The 6,038-nt window shown below is 39.1% G+C and overlaps 1 pseudogene; it reads right to left on the bottom strand.

Annotated features, from left to right (window-relative positions):
- Positions 1-3,564: 3,564 nt before the first annotated feature.
- Positions 3,565-5,556, bottom strand: LOC147385995 (putative E3 ubiquitin-protein ligase RHC2A pseudogene; annotated as a pseudogene).
- Positions 5,557-6,038: the final 482 nt, after the last annotated feature.

A 6,038-nucleotide genomic window follows, 5' to 3' on the forward strand; every position in this document is an offset into this window, starting at 1 on the left:
ACGGGTTAGAAGTTTCGGAATAGGCCATGGTGAGGAGATCTTCCTCGTCAAAAATCAATCCATTCCAAACTTCTAACCCTATTTACAAGTTGAAGAATCATGGATCGTCCATTTTTATTTTTATTTTTGTAAATCAGTCTTATTTTTTATGAGGATGTTCTAATCCATATAAGATAAAATACATTGACCAAATAATTAATTCTTGATCCTGCCCATATACATTAATACATATATACGGGAAATGCTAAAGTCCTAGACTTCATGGGGATGTTAGCATTCTCTAACAAAAAAAATTTCTAATAATAATGTCAATTTTGTCTTTTAGTAAATGTTAAATGTTAATTTGCTTTGATTACCAAATCATTTACTACAAAGACTTCCCAAATAAAAGAAGAGTATTGATAAATGACTCGGCAAATCATATGCATTCTGTACGCGGCTGACATGGCAAAGGCACAAAACCATAGATCTTTTTCTTCGGGATTTACATAAGGAAGGAAAAAAGATCTACATCAGCCGCTGCGTCATTTTATCATTAGTCATGGAAGAAAGATTCCAAAAGAGCGAGATTGGAGATCATGAAATCAGATATGAACACTCATTTTATAATGGAAGATTTGACTTTAGAAAGAGTGGAATGAGAAATCAAATATTGACAACCGACCACAAATTAGATTGACATTGACTTGATCTTACTGATAATCAACCACCAAAACCAAAAATCCCAGACTGGATTTCAACTTCAAATTCAAATCCTACTATATTTCAAATTGTTGTCGATTCACACTCCAACTTTATCATTTTTCAACTTCTCTTCAAACAATTAATATCCTCTCACCAAACAAAAACCCAATCTCCTTCACCAAAAACAATATACCATTAAAGTTCTCTTACAAGAAATCTCCCCACTTGAAGGAAAAGGACTTTACTTTTTCGACATATTATTCTTCTTAGGCTTTCATGTTGGTGTCCACCCAATGAAATTGTCCCAGGGTTGCATCCATACATAGCTACCATTGAACCCTTTTACCTTCATACACAGTAACAGTCACAGGCGCATCAACAGTTCCATTATATCAAATGCTAATAAGCTTCAAATTCCATTTGAGATTCGAGAGTTCCATTACATTTGGGGTGGGGTTGAACTCTGACTTTGATTTGTAGTTAGATAAATGAGAACCTAGACTCCTTGGAGAGAAAGAACCTAAAATTCTTCAGGGTATATAGTTTTTTTTTTTTTTTTTTGATAAGTTCGTCAGGGTATATATAGTTATGCGGGTACGGGTTAGCAGACAATCTTTAAAAGGGCATTTATGTTTTTCTGCGAAAATTTACCAATAATGATCTTGTTAAAAGTATTCTTCCACTCAATTGTAAACGAAAATTTATGTTTTTTCCCAACACATATTCCTAAATGACAAAGAGGCCAAGAGGCAAGTCAATACTCTTACACTCCAAAAATTGTTACCAAATGAAGATCTTCATTTTTATAGTGGTGGGCTCAGTGGTAAAACAAGGGATGGGTTTGCTCCCTCTAGTTGTGTGTTTGAAACTTCATAGCCTCCTGACTTACCATGTTGCACGTTGAGAAACTTTCATACCCATGGGGTAGGGACATGTGACAATAAGGACTATTCTCATCCTAAGGGCTAAAAGGGTGTAGGAACGAGAATCTTCCAACTTAAGAGTGTAGAAATAGTACGATTCTTTCCTGATGAACTGTAAGTATTTGTGCAGGCATTTCCAGATGGAAATTTTAGATTCTTTTGGACTCGAATTTATTCACCATATTTCCATCAATGGGTTGCTTGAGAGTGCACGATCTGAATAAATTGCTTTCATTCTGAACAGAGCTAGCTTACAATTTTGGGCATCATCAACTTTTAACTAACAGTACAGTACCAAATCTGTCATGAAGTTCTGAAATTTTAAATCTAAGCAGCTAAAAAATGATGGATTTTAGATATCACTGTTTTCCCTAAATATCATCCAGAGGTTTATTTCTGGCACTTAACATTTCACATAGCTTCATGTTATTTTCTATTGCAATTCTTCTTTACATAGCTCTAACAAATGTTTCTGGATTTAATAGTATTTTCTGTTACTAATTTCAGTTATGCAATTGACAAGGTCATAATTCCTCACATCTTGGTTATAATCATCACATACTCAACCCAAATATGAAGTGTATCTCTTTCACCATTGAACTCTATCTAGAGCCATACTATTGGCCAAGGCACACTTCTTCAGCCTGTTTTTTACATTCTTTTAGAGCCTTCAAGTTGCATTAAAACGCTCCTCACTGCAACTTGGACCATAACACTCCTAACTAGTGCCATCATTGGTCTTCATTGTACATACCCAAGCCTTATCAAATAAGGTTCCTCTATTCTATCTCCTACTAACACTATTCCTAGATTCTCTTGATCATATTCCTTTCTGAATTTTTTTTTTCTTTCCAAACCATACCACTCATTCATCTCAGTATCCTAATCTCTGTAAGGCTTACAGCCCTTACTACTTACTTTAGTTCTTAAAGCTTTGTAAAGTTCCCCACAACTACATCTCTGTTCTCTCAGTTCTTCTGGTGGTTGCAATCACCAATCAAGGAAGAAGACTACAACTTGCTAGAATTTACAAGTTATAACAATTTAGAGACTACACAGAAACAATACGGAGGAAGATAACCCATATGCAAAACACCCCTACTCTTCCAAGAACGGAACCTTTCACATGAGAATGTGATTTAAGCATCTATACAGGCGATTGATTGCACAATCGTTTCTTAATTTGGATCATTAGGGTTTAAGTTCCTAATCCTGATTGGAGGCAGAAGTTAATAACAGATCCTATTTGGATCTGTTTTCTTGCTTTGAAAGTGTCTGTACCCTTCTACATCTTGGGGGGAAAAAACATGGCAACAACTCAACAACTAATCTGATTAAATGAGAGATCATTACTTTGGAGAACCCAACACATGCCAAGGAATTCTGAGGCGGCGTACCATTCTTCAAGATAGACCCCCAATTATAAGAAGATTACCATTTTAAATTCGGTATATTAAGGTGAAATCCTGGGCAAAGGGATATGTAAAAACAGGTTGCAGTGCAGGATGGGATGGTCTCTGATTCGGGAATCATCCAGTCCTATCTAGGGTGACACAAGCATCTCCTCCAAGTATTGGATGCCCTAAATTAGACAGCTGTAGCAATTTCTCAAAGGTATAATCTCTGTCAAAAATCCAAGAAATAGGTAACAAGCATGAATCCCTGGAACGTTGTAACCGTTCTATGGGGACAAAGTTTGGGAAAGGTAAACTCTATAAATAAAGGCAAGATTTCTAATCAAGAGGACTTTTAGGAAGGAACTGCATTTTTTCAACCTTAAGCATCAGAATTTCTTTGGTAAGGTACCATGCCTCAGGATCAACAAAAGATTCCTCAACAAAAGTTCATGCCATATTGATGATTTTGATGTATGGTTGATCAACAAAAAATATACTCAACAGTCTGATGCCCAAAACCCATTAAGAGATGAGAAAAAATGACCATCACACAAGCTTCATAAAATGAAATACAATTCAAATTTTTCATTAAGGATGAACTTTAGATTGATACATCAAACTGAAACTAGAAACAAACAACAGATTACATGACAAGAAAAGAATAAGATTCATACAATAGGTATTTGAAGTGATACAAACTAATGAATTCTTTTAAAAATGTAATTAGCACAAACACAGTTGGTACATGAGGAGGCCTGTACCTGCTCCGAAGGCCATCTCAAACTACATACTTTCTTCTTCTTCTTCTTCTTCTTCTTCTTTGGTGTCTTCTTCAAGGCAACAAGCATCTGATACACATTCCATTACAAATTCTTTTTCCTCAACAAAATTTTAAGCGGGAACTCCATTTCTTTCCCATTGCTAATTGGTATTTACACAGAATAAAAAACCCATATATTGCAAATTACCATCTCCCTTCATCTACCAAATCCGAAGCTCTGCTGTGCCCCCGCGATGTTCTACTGAAAACTGAACCGGAGTTACTTCTACGGGTAGTGGTGGTCCCAGTCCCAGATTCTGAATTCGAACGGGAAGATGAAGATCTACGCCTCCGAAAAAATGATACAAAATTACGGAAAAACCCACCCAGTCCACCACTACTTTCTCTTGTTCTACTTCCTCTCGACGTCCATGAAATCCTCCTTGGAGTACCACCAGTACTAAAACCCCTATCCATTTCCGTGTAAACAAGAGGAAGCTCACGTTCACCCGCACGTGCGCCCCCAGAAAACCTCCCCACCGCAAACCCACCACCAGGGAGCCTCCATATCGTCAGTCCCACAATGTCTTCTTCAGAAACTGCTGGAGGTTGCTCTTCTTGATTTCCCTCAGACACGGGTGAGTTTCTCCCACGCACGTCTGTGGGCAATTCGTGGCGGCAAACAGGGCAAGAATTCCGAAGAGAAAGCCATGGGAGGATGCAATCCGAATGGTAGATATGTTTACAGGGCATTTCGCGAGCCTGTGAACCAAGAACAAAGTGTTCCATGCAGACAGCACAGTGAGATTCGGAAACAACATGGCTTGGAATGATCTCAATTGTCGGCATAGATTCAACAGCGGCCTTTGATGCAGGAGGATGCTCGAATCGCCCAACGCCATTGATCTCGATTTGTGCCAATTGATCTAGCAGGCGATCAAAACCAGAGCCCATCAAGAAATCAGACATGCTTGCAGGCAACGGACGAAGGCCCGATCCAGCGCCGTCATCGTAGAACATCTCAAAGCTGCCCCTATCGCCGCCGCCACCACCACCAACACCCACTTCAGCAGTAACCCCACCACCACCATCAACCCCACCTCGAAGAACGATAACCGGGTTGAAAGGCGAGCGATCTCCACCGTTCCTTCTGCTGCGGCGAAACCTTGTGTTCATGTTCTGATCTGAAGTCGGACGATTTCCAAGCATGTACATCGCAGCAGCACGAGATCGTCTCCGCGGAGCCTCCCCATGTGTAGATCCAGATGGGTTGTCGAGCTCTTCGACAAATCCTCCATCACAATCAGGACAGACTATAGAGTCGAGATCCGAAACCCTTACGAATCGGTTGCAATTGTAGCACCAGTAGGAAGACCCCGTCGATTCCATGTATAAAGAAACTCTAAAATCGTTTTTCTTGCGAATCTGGGCAATCGAAAACCCTAAAAATCTTTCCTTTCGTTCGAAACCTCACCGATTAGGGATATCAAGATTCCTTAGAACTATTACCAATCGAGATCAAACAGTTTGATCTCTCAATTTCTACGATAATCTCTGAAACTTAAATAAACAAATAACCCCAAAACCAAGATCTGATAATAAGTTGAAAGAAACCTCAAATCATTTACAAATCGAAGAAAACAAACACTTGATTTGAGTCAGAAATCATGGATGAGTACGTAAATTTGATCCAGATTCGAAGAAATAAGAGAAAAAAAATCCTAACTTGCCAGAAAGATTTACAGGTTTTGACCCAAATTGAGAGAGAGAGAGAGAGCGGTTTGACAGAAAGTCAGAGACGCTGGAGGGTTTTAACTCGCGTGAAAGTCTTAACGGCGAAAACGCGTGGCTTTCGATAGCGTGTTATCTACGCACACCAAGTGAGAATGACTCAACTAACGTCCGTGACTCAATCGTAATGTTATTGGTTTAAAAACTAACGGCATTAAACGTAAGGTAGACGTGGACCGGACACTGTTCGTCAACAAATGTGAATAGAAGTGGACCGAGACTAGTCTCTCCATTACCTGTAAACTTACTCGGTCCATTTATGAATGATGATTTACGGACGCTCCATCTGATATACTCCCATCTTGAACCGTAGATCACTTGTCTTAAGATACGGATAATTATAAAAAATTTCGTATGTATCCCGAGGCAAATGATCTCCTGTTCTTTGATCGGGGTGGGGGGCGTAGAGGGATGTATGTCAGAGGGGACGTCAGAATAACACTCTTATTCTAAGCGAAATACTCTTTCGGAGCAACCCGACCC

Source organism: Akebia trifoliata, chromosome 14, assembly GCF_017979445.1.
Source record: "Akebia trifoliata isolate Shusen 1 chromosome 14, ASM1797944v1, whole genome shotgun sequence".
NCBI classification, from domain to species: Eukaryota; Viridiplantae; Streptophyta; class Magnoliopsida; order Ranunculales; family Lardizabalaceae; genus Akebia; species Akebia trifoliata.